Source organism: Phacochoerus africanus, chromosome 3, assembly GCF_016906955.1.
Source record: "Phacochoerus africanus isolate WHEZ1 chromosome 3, ROS_Pafr_v1, whole genome shotgun sequence".
In the NCBI taxonomy this organism is placed as follows: domain Eukaryota; kingdom Metazoa; phylum Chordata; class Mammalia; order Artiodactyla; family Suidae; genus Phacochoerus; species Phacochoerus africanus.
Window position 1 is genome coordinate 26,150,610 of NC_062546.1, and position 14,469 is coordinate 26,165,078.

At 40.1% G+C, this 14,469-nt stretch overlaps 1 protein-coding gene across 2 annotated transcripts in view; it reads right to left on the reverse strand.

Moving 5' to 3' along the window:
* The window catches only part of CBFA2T2 (CBFA2/RUNX1 partner transcriptional co-repressor 2), a 159,556-nt gene that overhangs the window by 77,644 nt on the left and 67,443 nt on the right, over positions 1-14,469 (reverse strand). The gene's annotated exons all lie outside the window — the stretch shown is intronic.

Consider the following 14,469-nt stretch of genomic DNA (forward strand, 5'->3'; position numbering starts at 1 on the left):
TTGCCATTTCTTGGGCCGATCCCTCAGCATATGGAGATTCCCAGGCTAGGGGTCTAATAGGAGCTGTAGCCACTGGCCTACGCCAGAGCCACAGCAACCCGGGATCCAAGCTGCGTCTGCAACCTACACCACAGCTCATGGCAACGCTGGATCCTTAACCCACTGAGCAAGGCTAGGGATCGAACCCACAACCTCATGGCTCCTAGTCGGATTCGTTAACTAACCACTGAGCCACGATGGGAACTCCTCAAACATTTTAAATATAGATATTTTAGACTATACATATATTACTCATTAAACAGATTTACTATCTGTCTCTCTCAATAGAATTTAATCTCCACGAGGGCAGAGTCTTTGTTTTATGTAAATTAATGCGTAGAACAGTGCCGGGCACACAATGGGCACTTAACAAATATTTAAATGAATGGATTAATAACGATGAGGGCAAATGTGAAAGTTATTTGAAAGTACTCTTCTTCCCTCAACATTCAATCAACCAATCTGGAAAACTCGACCTACCTTCAAAACATACCAAAACCTTCTCTTCTCTGTCTCTCACTGCCATGAACATAATCCAGACTTAATGTTTTTCATTTCTGGTCCTGCTGTTTTCAGACATCCCCCCATAAAAGTCCTTTTCTTTATCTCAGGAAGAGTGATCTTTATAAAATATAAATCAGATCACATTACGACCCCAATGGTAACTCTTCATTCTTAACAATAAAATCCAAGTCCATGACTCTGGCTTACAAAGCTCTACAGAAGCTGTCTCCTATCTCTCTAACTTCGTCTCTAACCTTTTCTACTATACTGGCCACCTGATGATTCTTTGAACCTATCAAGCTCATTCCCACCATAAGACATTTCTTTGCAAGGTCTTCACACCTTTCTTCACTGTATGAAATATTCTTCCATCTGATATCTAATAAGCTACTTGTTTACTGTAACTAAGACAACAGCTCAGTTTGCTTCTTTAGACTTCCCTAAGCTGACCATTCACTATCATACTCTTTTTGTTAACGGTATCTATTGCCCAGTTATCTATTTCTTTTATCCCAAATTAAAAACATTTCTTAAAATATAATAAAAAACTTGCAAGAATAGTTAACTACTGAGCTATGACGGGAACTCCCCTACCTGCCTACTTTTAAGTCTAAAAATACTCCACTTGAGAGTAAACTAAAGACATCAGGAGTTCCAGTTGTGGCTCAGTAGAAACGAATCTGACTAAGATCTATGAGGATGCAGGTTCAATCCCTGGCCTCACTCAGTGGGTTAAGGATCCAGTGTTGCCATGAGCTGTGGTGTAGGTCACAGATGTGGCTTAAATCTGGTGTGGCTGTGGGTGTGGTGTAGGCCAGCAGCTATAGCTCCAATTCAACCCCTAGTCTGGGAACCTCTATATGCTGTGGGTGCAGCCTTAAAAAAAAAGGAAGGAAAGAGAGACAGAGAGAGAAATCATACCCCTTTACCCTTAAATATTCAGTGTATAATTGCTAAAAGCTATGACATTCACTTATATAATCATAGCATAATTGCCAAAATAATTAATATTAATACCATACCACTAATCTACAGATCTTATTTTAAAACTTATACAGAAAAGCAAAACTGAATAGGTCTTCTAGGACTGGGACAAAGTAGAAATGTTAGTCACTTTCTTACATAACAGAACACTACTCAGTCATGAAAACAAACTATTGACACATGTAATATATGGATGAATCTCAAAAGTATTATGCTAATTGAAAGAAGTCAGACAAAAAAAGACTACATACAATATGATTCCATTTATATGACACTATGGAAAAGCCAAAACTATAGGGACAAAACAGATAAATGTTTGCCAGGGGCTAGGATGAGGGGGTAGGTAGAGTGGATTGACTACAAAGGGGCACAAGGGGAACTTTTGAGGGTTGATGGAAATGTTCCATACCTTGACTGTGGTGGCGACCACCATGATTGCGTTTGTCAGAAATCATAAAACTGTAGACCCAAAAGGGTGAATTTTACTGTATATAAATTATACTTCAACAAATCTAATTTTTTTCTTCCTGCTACACTTGTGGCATATGGAAATTCCCAGGCCAGGGATCAAATCCAAGCTGCAGCTGCAACCTATATACCGCAGTTGCAGCAATGCCAGATCCCTAAATGCAGGAACTCCCTATATCTAACTTTTAAAATAAGTGCTCACAGAGATAAAAGAACAAGAGCCAGGTATGAAAGATCAGGAGCCAGGTTCCTTTCTGCATAGGGTCACCATGCTATACAGCAGAAAAAAAAAAAAAAGTACTGGGGAAATAACTATTAAAAAATAATAACAAAAAATAACAATAAATAAAAATTAAAAAAAAAAAGAATATCTGCATAGGAGTTCCCATCGTGACCCAGTGGAAACAAATCCAACTAGGAACCATAAGATTGTGGGTTTGATCCCTGGCCTTGCTCAGTGGGTTAAGGATCCGGCATTGCCACGAGCTGTGGTGCAGGTCGCAGACTCGGCTTGGATCTGGTGTTGCTGTGGCTGTGGTGTAGGAAGGCAGCTACAGCTCTGATTCAGCCTTTAGCCTGGGAACCTCCATGTGCCACAACCCTAAAAAGACAAAAAAAATTTAAAAATAAATAAATAAAATTTCCAGAAGGGGAATGCCCAAAGCACATTTCGAAAAGTGTATCAGACAGAATTTTAAAAAATTAAGAAGTACTAGGAGTTTCCTTGTGGCACAGTGGGTTAAGGATCCAGTGTTGTCTCTGCAGTGGTAAAGGTTTGATCCCTAGCCCAGGAACTTCCACATGCCACAGGTGTGTACAAAAGGAAAAGAAATACTAGAACACAGAGCTAAGGAAATCATCTAGAATGCAGTATAAAGATATAAAGTAAAAAAATACATCAGCCATAAAAAAAGAATGAAATAACGCCATTTGCAGCAACATGGATGCAACCAGAGGTTCTCATACTAAGTGAACTAAGTCAGAAAGAGAAAGACAAATACCATATAATATCATTTATACACAGAATCTAAAATATGGCACCAATAGGAGTTCCCGTCGTGGCTCAGTGCTTAACGAATCCGACTAGGAACCATGAGGTTACGGGTTCGATCCCTAGCCTTGCTCAGTGGGTTAAGGATCCGGCATTGCCATGAGCTGTGGTGCAGGTCACAGACACAGCTCTGATCCCACATTGCTGTAGTTCTGACATAGGCCAGTGGCTACAGCTCCAATTAGATCCCTAGCCTGGGAACCTCCATATGCCTCAGGAGTGGCCCTAGAAAAGGCAAAAAGACCCCCCCAAAAATTAAATAAATAAATAAAATATGGCACAAATGACCCTATCTATAAAACAGAAACGGACTCACAGAGATAGAGAACAGACTTGTGGTTGCCAAGGGGGAGGGGTGGAAAGTGTGGGATGGACTGGGAGTTTGGGGATAGTAGATGCAAACTATTACCTTTAGAATGGAGAAGCAATGAGGTCCTGCACAGGAAATTATATCCAGTCTCTTATGATAGACCATGATGCAAGATAACATGAGAAAAAAGATGTAAATATATATGTATGACTGGGTCACTATGCTGTATGGCAGAAGTTGGTACATTATAAATAAACTCTAATTTAAAAATTGATGAAAAATTCAAAAGAAGGAAGTTTCCATCATAGTGCAGCAGAGACAAATCTGACTAGGAACCATGAAGTTGTGGGTTTGATCCCTGGCCTCGCTCAGTGGGTTAGGATCTGGCATTGCCTTGAGCTGTAGTGTAGACTGCAGATGTGGCTCAGATCGGGAGTTGCTGTAAGCTGCAAGTGTAGCTCCGATTTGACCCCTAGTCTTATGCCGCAACTGTGGCCCTAAAAAGCAAAAAAAAAAAAAAAAAAAAAAAAAAAAAAGAAAGAAAGAAAGAAAAGAAAGAAAGCAGAAAACGGGGAGTGCCCATCGTGGCTCAGGGGAAACAAATCTGTCTAGTATCTATGAGGACACAGGTTCAAGCCCTGGCTTCACTCAGTGGGTTAAGGATCTGGTGTTGCCATGAGCTGTGGTATAGGTTGCAGACGAAGCTCGGATCCCGAGTTGCTGCAGCTATGGTCTAGGCCAGCAGCTACAGCTCTGATTTGACCCCTAGCCTGGGAACCTTCATATGCTGCAGGTGCAGCCCTAAAAAGAAAAGAATTACAAAGAAAAAAATAGGTAAGTGAGTTAATGTTTTAGACTTAAGTATACATATTAAAAACTTGAGAATAGCCATCAAAAAGTTGAAATGTAGGAGTTTCCATTGTGGCTTAGCACATTAAGAACCTCACTATATCCATGAGGATGTAGGTTCAATCCCTGGCCTCACTCAGTGGGTTAACAATCTGACATTGCCATGCAAGCTGCGGTGTAGGTCACAGACACAGCTTGGATCTAGTGTTGCTGTGGCGTAGGCCAGCAGCTGCAGCTCTGATTAGATCCCTAGCCTGGGAACTTTCATATGCCAAAGGTGCAGTCCTAAAAAACAAACAAACAAACAAACAGATAGACAAAAAAACTCCACAAAGGAAACGTAACATTCAAACAAAAAAACAGAAGACATTTTTCAATCTCCAAGGAAAAGAAGAAAACACGGAACTAGAAGGAAAATTAAAAAACCTAAAATTATACTCATAAATCTGAATAACACTGTAACTTAGTGAATATAAACAGACCAAACTTATCAAGAGTATTTTTAAATTGAATTTAAACAAAATTTGCATATTTGATGTTCATAAAGCTCATGTCTAAATCATAAGAATACTGAAAAATTAAGAAAAAATTATAAAAAAGAACAAATGGATTAGCAATACTAATGTTAGAGAAACAGGCTTTAATTCAAAATGCACTATCAGCGCAACAGCAAAAAAGTCAATAACACAATGGAAAAATGGGCAAAAGACCTAAACAGACATTTCTCCAAAGAAGATATACAGAAGGCCAACAAGCACATGAAAAAACACTCAACATCACTAATTATTAGAGAAATGCAAATCAATGCAAACTTCCATGAGGTACCACCTTATACCAGTCAGAATGGCCATCATTAAGAAGTCCACAATTGGAGTTCCCGTCGTGGCGCAGTGGTTAACGAATCCGACTAGGAACCATGAGGTTGCGGGTTCGGTCCCTGCCCTTGCTCAGTGGGTTAACGATCCGGCGTTGCCGTGAGCTGTGGTATAGGTTGCAGATGCGGCTCAGATCCCACGTGGCTGTGGCTATGGCGTAGGCTGGTGGCTACAGCTCTGATTTGACCCCTAGCCTGGGAACCTCCATAGGCTGCAGGAGTGGCCCAAGAAATAGCAAAAAGACAAAAAAAAAAAAAAAGAAAAGAAAAGAAAATGTGGTACAAATACACAATGGAACACTACTCAGCCATAAAAAAGAACAAAATAGTGCCATTTGCAGCAACATGGATGGAACTACAGACTCATACTAAGTGAAGTAAGTCAGAAAGAGAAAGACAAATACCACATGATATTACTTATATCTGGAGTCTAATATATGGCACAAATGAACCTTTCCACAGAAAAGAAAATCATGGACATGGAGAACAGACTTGTGGTTGCCAAGGGGGAGGGGGTGGGATGGACTGGGAATTTGGGGTTGATAGATGCAAACTACTGCCTTTGGAATGGATAAGCAATGGGATCCTGCTGTATAGCACTGGGAACTAATCTAGTCACTTATGATGGAGCATGACAATGTGAGAAAAAAGAATGTATACATGTGTGTGTGACTGGGTCACCTTGCTGTATAGTAGAAAAGTGAGAACACTAGCTATAATGGAAAAGATAAAAATCATTATAAAATTAAAAAAATTTTTTTGACAGAATTGCAAAGAGAAATAGAAAACACACTGACAATGGAAAGTTTTAAATTTTACTGCTGTATAGTTGATTTGCAATGTTGTGTTCATTTCTGCTGCACAGCAGTAATTTTAGTTACACATGAATACATATACATTCTCCCTTTGTTTTCTTTTCCATTATGGCTTATCACAGGACACTGAACATAGTCCTTGTTGTTTATACCTTCTGTGTATACAGCTTATATCTATCTGCTAACTCCAACTTTCCATTTTATCCCTCTCCAACTCTCTCCCCATCGGCAACCACAGGGGTTCTGTTCTCCTTGTCTGTCTGCTTCTGTTTTTTAGATGGATTCATCTGTGTCATATTTAGATTCCACATATAAGTGATATCATATGGTATTTGTCTTTCTCTTTCTTAGTATGAGAATCTTTAGTCGCATCCATGTTGCTATAAATGGCATTATTTTGTTCTTTTTGTATATTCTGTTTAAAATTTTTTTTTATTATAGTATAGTTGATTTACAATGTTCTGTCAATTTCTGTTGTACAGCAGTGTGACCCAGTCATACATGTACATACATTCTTTTTCTCATATCTTCTATCATGTTCTGTCACAACTGGATACAGTTCCCTGTGCTGAACAGAGGACGCCATTGCTTCTCTATTCTAAATGTAACAGTCTGCATCTACTAACCCCAAACTCCCAGTCCATCCCACTCTTTCCACCCCTCCGAGCCCTTGGCAACCACAAGTCTGTTCTCTATGTCTGTGAGTCTGTTTCTGTTTGCAGATAGGTTCACTTGTGCCATATTTTAGATTGGGCATATAAATGATATATCATATTTGTCTTTCTCTTTCTGACTTAGTAGGATAATCTCTAGGTCCATCTATGTTGCTCATGAGGCAGTGAGATGAGATGATTTTGGAGTTCAAAACACGAATTTTTCTTGGCCGTGTCCACAGCACATGGAAGTTCCCAGGCCAGGGACTGAACTTCTGCCACAGCAGTGACCACCGCTGCTGCAATGACAACAGCAGATCCTTAATCTGCTGTGCCACAAGAGAACTCCACAAATACGATTTAAAGATATAAATTTGGGAGTTGTCGGCATATAGATATGTGTAAAGCCACAGAAAGATGAGACTCTAGATTAAGTTAAAGGTTATTAAGCAATCACCCTCAAAAAAAGCAGAAAATATGGAATGTGGAATATCCTCTAATGTTTATCCTCACACTATTTTCATTTAAGTGTATATATTGATTTGTGTATGTAAAAAGTAGAAAACAGAATAGTAGCATATTAAAAAGAAACAAACCGGAGTTCCCGTCGTGGCGCAGTGGTTAACGAATCCGACCAGGAACCATGAGGTTGTGGGTTTGATCCCTGGCCTCGCTCAGTGGGTTAAGGATTCGGCATTGCCGTGAGCTGTGGTGTAGGTCACAGATGGGGCTCAGATCCCGCATTGCTGTGGCTCTGGTATAGGCTGGTGGCTACAGCTCCAATTAGACCCCTAGCCTGGAAATCTCCATATGCTGCGGGTGCAGCCCTAGAAAAGACAAAAAATAATAATAATTATTTAAAAAAAATAAACAAATCAAAAAAGAAAAATGTGTACTAAAGTGTTTAAAACTGACTCCCCAAACCAAAATTCCCGAGACAAATCACAGGTTGTCCTGCTCTTTTTCCAGATACATTTTTTTAAAAATTAAGTTTTAGGAGTTTCCTCGTGGTGCAGCAGGTTAAGGACCTGCCATTGTCACTGCAGTGGCACAGATTTGATCCCTGGCTCAGAAACTTCCGCAAGGCATGGGGAAGCCGAAAAATAAAAATAAAAAATTTAAGTTTTAAAGATTATTCCCTTCACTAGAAAGACAGGGGAACACTTTATTCAGTTTCCAAAATAAAGATATCAATCACACCAAATCTGCCATCCTCCTCCTCCTTTAGATATTACTAAAGAGGGGGGCCAGGACAGAAGTAAGACACATGAGGTGCCAGGAACCAAAATGTAAGTGCAAGGCCAACCCTGGGAGTGAGTGCCTCAAGTTTTTCACCTGGGTATTTCAGTTGCCCCACCCCAACCCCAGCTCTGTTGAAGAACATCTACCATAAATGCGATTTGGGCAGAAAAGCTCACGTGGCCTTTTGCCATGCTTCTTCACTTGCGGCAATAGAAGAACAGTTCCCATGCAAAAACAAATAAAGCTACTATCAGCTTTATCATGGCATTAGTCTTGGGAATGGTATAGGACAAACTTACCTCATTAAAAGGGATGAATATAAAATTTGTCTCACACTAGACTGCAAATTCATTTTCCTATGATAGAATAAAAGAAAAATATTTCTCTTCAGACAGGCCACTAAAGGAAAACCCTGTTCTTCATGAGCACCAAAAAGAAAAACTAAAAATACATAAGCACACCTCAAGACAATAATAAATAGAAACATCATGCTTACAATCAGTCCTAACTTTTACTAGTACCAAACTTCAAATGAAAGCACATTTAATTTGGAATCAGAAGACTCAGTTTCAAATTTCAGCTCTCTCCTGATCTCTCTAAACTTCCATTCGCCACTGCTTAAATGAGGGACAAATTTAAAAGCTCTCAAAAGATTTCAAAAATGACAAGTCTGGAGTTCCCGTCATGGCTCAGCGGTAATGAATCCAACTAGTATTCATGAGGACATGGGTCCAATTCCTAGCCTGGCTCAGGGGGTTAAAGATCTGGCATTGCTGTGAGCTGTGTTATAGGTTGCAAACACAGCTTGGATCTTGAGTAGCTGTGGTATAGGCCAGTAGCTGTAGCTCCAGTTCAATCCCTAGCCTGGGAACTTCCATATGCCTTGGGTGAGGCCCTAAAAGGAAAAAAAAAAGAATCCTAAATCATTCTAAATGAAATCACACAGCTTTACTTAGAGGCTTGCCTTCAACAGAGCTGTCATGTAAAATGTTGGCTGCCAGGGGTGGGGTGTGGGTGGCTCTAAAACCTTTTAAGACTCCAAATTCCAGAAGAGAAAGGAAAAGGAAAAAAGGAAGGAAGGCAAAAAGGACATTTCCCCAATAGAAATGGCCATAAGTTCTACAATTATTTATGATGTAAAACCACATAGCTAAATTTGAAATACTTTGTTACTTCATATATCAGAATTATTAAATAACTTAATTTAAAATATTGTAATCTCAAGATTTTACTCAAGACTGCACTGGCAGAGCTAAATACTCAGCTAAATACTCAGTCAAAGTATCTTAGTCAATTATCTCCTCATTGATTCTTCTGAACTAATTACTACCAGGACCAGATTCTAGTCACTGATAAGGGTAGTAACTTTGTCAAGGTAGCCATTAGGAGGCAATAACAATTTTGATTTAGGGTTTTGTTTTGTTTTGCTTTTTTAGGGCCACACCTGTGGCATATGGAAGTTCCTAGGCTAAGGGTCAAATTGGAGCAGCAGTTGCCCGCCTTCTCCACAGCCACAGGGGATCCCAGCGGTGTCTGCGACCTACACCACTGCTCACAGCAATGATGGATCCTTAATCAACTGAGCAAGACCAGGGATTGAACCTCTCTCCTCATGGATACCAGTCAGGTGTGTAACCTGCTGAGCCACAACAGGAGCTCCCTGATTTAGGGTTTTAAATCTAGTAACCCGTTTGAGATTACAATCTTAGATTTAGACCAAAAGCCAAACTAGAACACTTAATTTGTTTACTGGAGGAAGAAAAGTCTAGGATACCAATCTCCTCACTGAAGTATTTACTGTAATAAATAAACCGGAACAACTATTTGTGCAAACAGAGCAAACAACAAAATAACGCAAAATTAGAAGACTTAACTAACTCTAAATGCATGCAGTTTTCCTACAAAACATTATCATTTAAAACTAGGCCCCTTGGAGTTCCCGTCGTGGTGCAGCGGAAGTGAATCTGACTAGGAACCATGAGGTTGCAAGTTCAATCCCTGGCCTCACTCAGGGGATTAAGGATCTGGCATTGCTGTGAGCTTCGGTGTAGGCTGCAGATGTGGCTTGGATCTGGCGTTGCTGTGGCTGTGGTGTAGACCGGCAGCTACAGCTCCAATCAGACCACTAGCCTGGGAACCTCCAGATGCCCTGGGTAAGGCCCTGAAAAGACAAACAAAACAAAACAAAACAAACCCCCAAAACCAAAAACCAAAACCTAGGCCCCTTTACTAACATACTGCCCACTCCAAATATATTTAGTAAACCAAAATGCAGATGACCAAAATGTCTGTCTCCCCATCGCCACTCAAGGGGCTTACTGGGCCATGCTCTGCTTGAATGTTATGGGTGTGGTATGAAATATTTAAAACAATGACTAAAATTTTCCATAAAAGCCCATCCAAAGTCTAAAAGCATTACTACTCACAAAGAGATTCATCTCCAGACATCTACAAGATTTATTACTTCAGGGATGACATTCTGGTTTTTTTACATGTAATACTTAGGTAGGAGGTGGTAAAGGGGGAGAAAGAGGGTATAATTAGTTTTGCTTGTAAAACGTTCATCACAGTTGTAGTGCCAACTGAGCTATACAGTCTATTGGGGGTCTAATAGATTTCAGGGTATTACGCTTTGAGTAATAGAGGTAGGGAGTTGTGGTAGAAATCAATAAATGGCTACTACTTCTTTGCACAGACCCATATGGAAGTAATCAAGCGCAAGGGTGGCAGCTGGGGCCAATAACAGTCACCTGCAGTTGAGGGACATGGGGGTTTCAGATGGGTTTTTAATGCTAATTTCCTACAGAAACAATGAGCTAGAAAGAGCAGAGTAACAGACGAGGCCGGATGAAGAGAGACCAGCCAGAACAATGGCTGCACCTGGTGCTGGGAGCAGAGGGACAGAGCCGGCACGCGCCCGCCGGCAGCAGAGGGCACATCTGTCACCCTCAAAGCAGCCCATCCCCCAGCCCTTCAAGCAGGGTAAGTAATGCAAGGTCCCTAAACATTAACAGCTTGCCACACAGCAACAGGTTTGAGTTTTTAAGGCTGCTGCATTCTCTACACGCACTCTTCTCCCATGACTAGGAATTAGTTAAGGAAGCAGCGTGGTTCATCAGTCTGAAGGCTTGCTGAAAATATGCAAAGAAACACATTTTAACCAAGTCTCTCTTTTTTTTGGCCATGCCTGCAGCATGTGAAAGTTCCTAGGCCAGGTACCAAACCTGTGCCACAGCAGCGACCCCAGTGACAATGTCGGATCCCTAACCCACTGCTCCACAAGAGAACTCCGCTAAGTTTTTCGTTATTGTGACCTTGATGTTAGGGTGACTGAGAAAACTACTTGGAAAGAAAGATCTTCTTGAGTATTTATGCAGTGAGTATCATGCTAATTACTTTCTAACTTAATTCTTAGAAGCTAAAATAGTTATTTTTACCCTTATTTTACAGGTGAGAAAACTGGAGATTAGAAGTGAAGGTTAGGGAGCTCCATAGTGATCTAGTATTCAGGACTTGGTGCTTTCACCACTGCAGCCTGGTCTGGGAAATGAGATCCCACATCAAGCCACTGTATGCTGTGGCCAAAAACAAAACAACCCCCAAACAAAACAGAAGTGAAGGTTAAATTAGCTCATGGTTACACAGTCTAATGCCAAAGCCCACACATAATTTTCTCATTGCCTTTCCTCCACCTGTTCCAACTACCATAACTAAATGAAAATACATGATCTTTTTTTTCTTTTTAAGGACGCACCTGCAGCATATGGAGGTTCCCAGGCTAGGGGTCGAATCAGAGTTACAGCTGCCGGCCTACACCACAGCCACGGCAACTCAGGATCTGAGCCACCTGCTACCTACACCACAGCTCATGGCAACGCCGGATCCTTAACCCACTGAGTGAGGCCAGGGTCGAACATGCAACCTCATGGTTCCTAGTCAGATTCGTTTCCGCTGTGCCACAACAAGAACTCCATAAATACATATTCTATTTACTTTAGAACTCCAGCCATGAGAAGCAACTGCAGATATATGTACATATACATATTCTATATGGAATTGTACCCATCTTGTCAGGCATCTCTAACAAGCTGCTTAGGATTGACTGATAACAGGATTTCCACTAGCTATTGCTTTAAACAAAGCACAAAGAATTGCTTCTGCAGGTTTTGGCATACTTTAGAAAAATAAATCCATATGCATTTTAAAGTTCCCCAGCATAAATATGGTCTTAAAAGTTAAACACTGTTTAGAAACCCCATCAACCAGTGAGAATATAAAAACCAGTTATAGTGAATTGTTTTTGTCCAAGACACTGCCACCACTAATTCCTGTATTTATTGACCTGAACCTGAAGCAAAAATTAAACAATCTGCACAGTCCATCATAGTAGAAATCCTTTAAATTAGAGTTCCTGGTATAAATCACAAATTTAAAAGGGGGTGGGGAGTATGTAGGTATATAGATAATTATCTCAGAAGCAAACAATTACTCTTAGATTTGGAAACATATCAATTAGGCATAATTGAAAATATAGTAGAAATTAACACTGTGTAGCTATGCATCTGACAAAGTCTGATTTAAAGAACTAGGATCTAATGGAAAGAACTTTTCCATCTAATTACTATGCTTCTTCCAAAAAATGAGGAGTCCACATCTTTCCTGTCCTTGTAAGTGCTGATCCAATGCTATTTCTCCTCAAGGTTCTCTAATTGCCTAAGTTAGCAGTAATTTCCAGGACTTGTCCAATTCATGCATTCGTGTACATTTTACCTTCTCTAGACGACTTCATCCCTTATCATATAACCACACACAATAGGCAATGGAAAACTGTAACATTAATGTCCTGGAAACTCAGAATACATTTCCAATCCAAACTCAGCCACCAACTAGGGTATTAAACTCTGGGCCAGGTTGACTTTTTACCACTCTACTACCCTCCTTCAACCTTCCTCATCTATAAAACAATGCAATTGATTACATTATCCTTAAGATCCTTTTCAAGCCTAACATTTTCAATAGGTTATCACTGGGGACTTGTGATAACACTGAGGGCCTTTAAAAAACCTTCAATGAATTTGAGCCAACTAATCTTTCAGATCTACTTGAACTCTTCCAGATTTGTATAAAATACGTTCATTCAAACTCAAAACACTCTTTCATGATGTTCCAAAGATGCAATTTAAATGTCATTGTCTTCATCTCTAGTTATTGACCTTACTGTTTTATACCTTCAGTCCAACATGGCCTCTTGCTCTGAAAAAATCCTTGGTTGGGTCATTCCTAGAAGCCAATTTAGGAGGTTTCCTCTTTTCACAGTAGGAAAGCTTCTTGAAGGCTTTCAAGGTCTTCAGAGAGTATTATGATTTTTTTAGCAGTATTCAAGCCAAAGATATTGGTTACTGCCTTAGTAATAAGCAACTATTCTCCTGAACTGTGGGGTCCTAGTAGGACTTTAAATCAACTATCTTTATTTGCAGTCAGAATATCTCCACATATTAAAATGCAAATTTTTTGGAGGCCCCTCATGGCTCAGGGGGTTAAGGATCCACTGTTGTTACTATGGTGGCTCAGGTTACTGCAGTGGCTAGGGTTCCATCCCTGGCCCAGAACTTCCACATGCCACGAGTGTGGCCAAAAACAAACGACAACAAAAAGCACAATATTTATCATTTTTCTTGCTTCTTGGCGCTATGTAAATCCTTTTTTAGGCCCTTCACAGAGGATTCCAGCCTATATTATACTTCAGCATTAGGTCTTTTTCTCCCTACTCAACCTGGGAGCATGTTTCCCAGGGAACAACGAAAAGTGATTGCTCACTGAAAGAGTATCATGTAAATTCAATATAAATACTATATTCTCTCAAATATTTAGACAAGTCCCCAAAGATTCTTAACACTGCACCTATCAAAAAAGAAACTCAAGGAACTTCCCTTGCGATGCAGGGGGTTAAGGATGTGGCATTGCCACAGCTGTGGCACAGGTGGCAACTGTGGCATGGGTTCGATCCCTGGCTTGGGAACTTCCACATGCCACAGGTGCAGACAAAAAATAAATAACCTGGAAATTCTTACTAAATCATTTAGTCAATTGAATATAATAAGAGAACAGTCATTTACAGTGCTGGGAGCCGAGTTTCAAGAATGGAATCCACCTGATGACAAAGTCCAGGGGACTCTGAAGAAGGGAATCTGCCTGATGACAAAGTCCAGGGGATTCTGAAGAAGGGAATCTGCCTGATGACAAAGTCCAGGAGATTCTGAAGAAAGGGCTGCAAAACAACACGCTTGCCAGACCCCCGAAACTAGAGGACGTTATGCCTGAGGAAACATACCTTTAAGTTTCTGCGCTTTTGTAAACAATCTGTGCTTTGTTTACTGTACTTCCTCCCTGTCCCTTACCTCAAGAAAGGAATTTATTCACTTTTATTATCTTTGCCTGCTAAACCTCCAACTTACCTCTGGGAGAGTAGCTCCCCACTGTCTACATTCAAATGGGTCTCTGATTTGGCTTCTGTTTTTCACAAGATCTTAGATAATATTGGTATGCATTATTTAGCTAAAATTGTTTTAAGTTTTTAGTAATTAAATAAGTAAGTTTTAGGAGTTATAGGTAGTTATTGATAATTATTGATTTATTGAATTAAGTATTTTAAGTATAGAAATCTATTAATAATAAAGTTA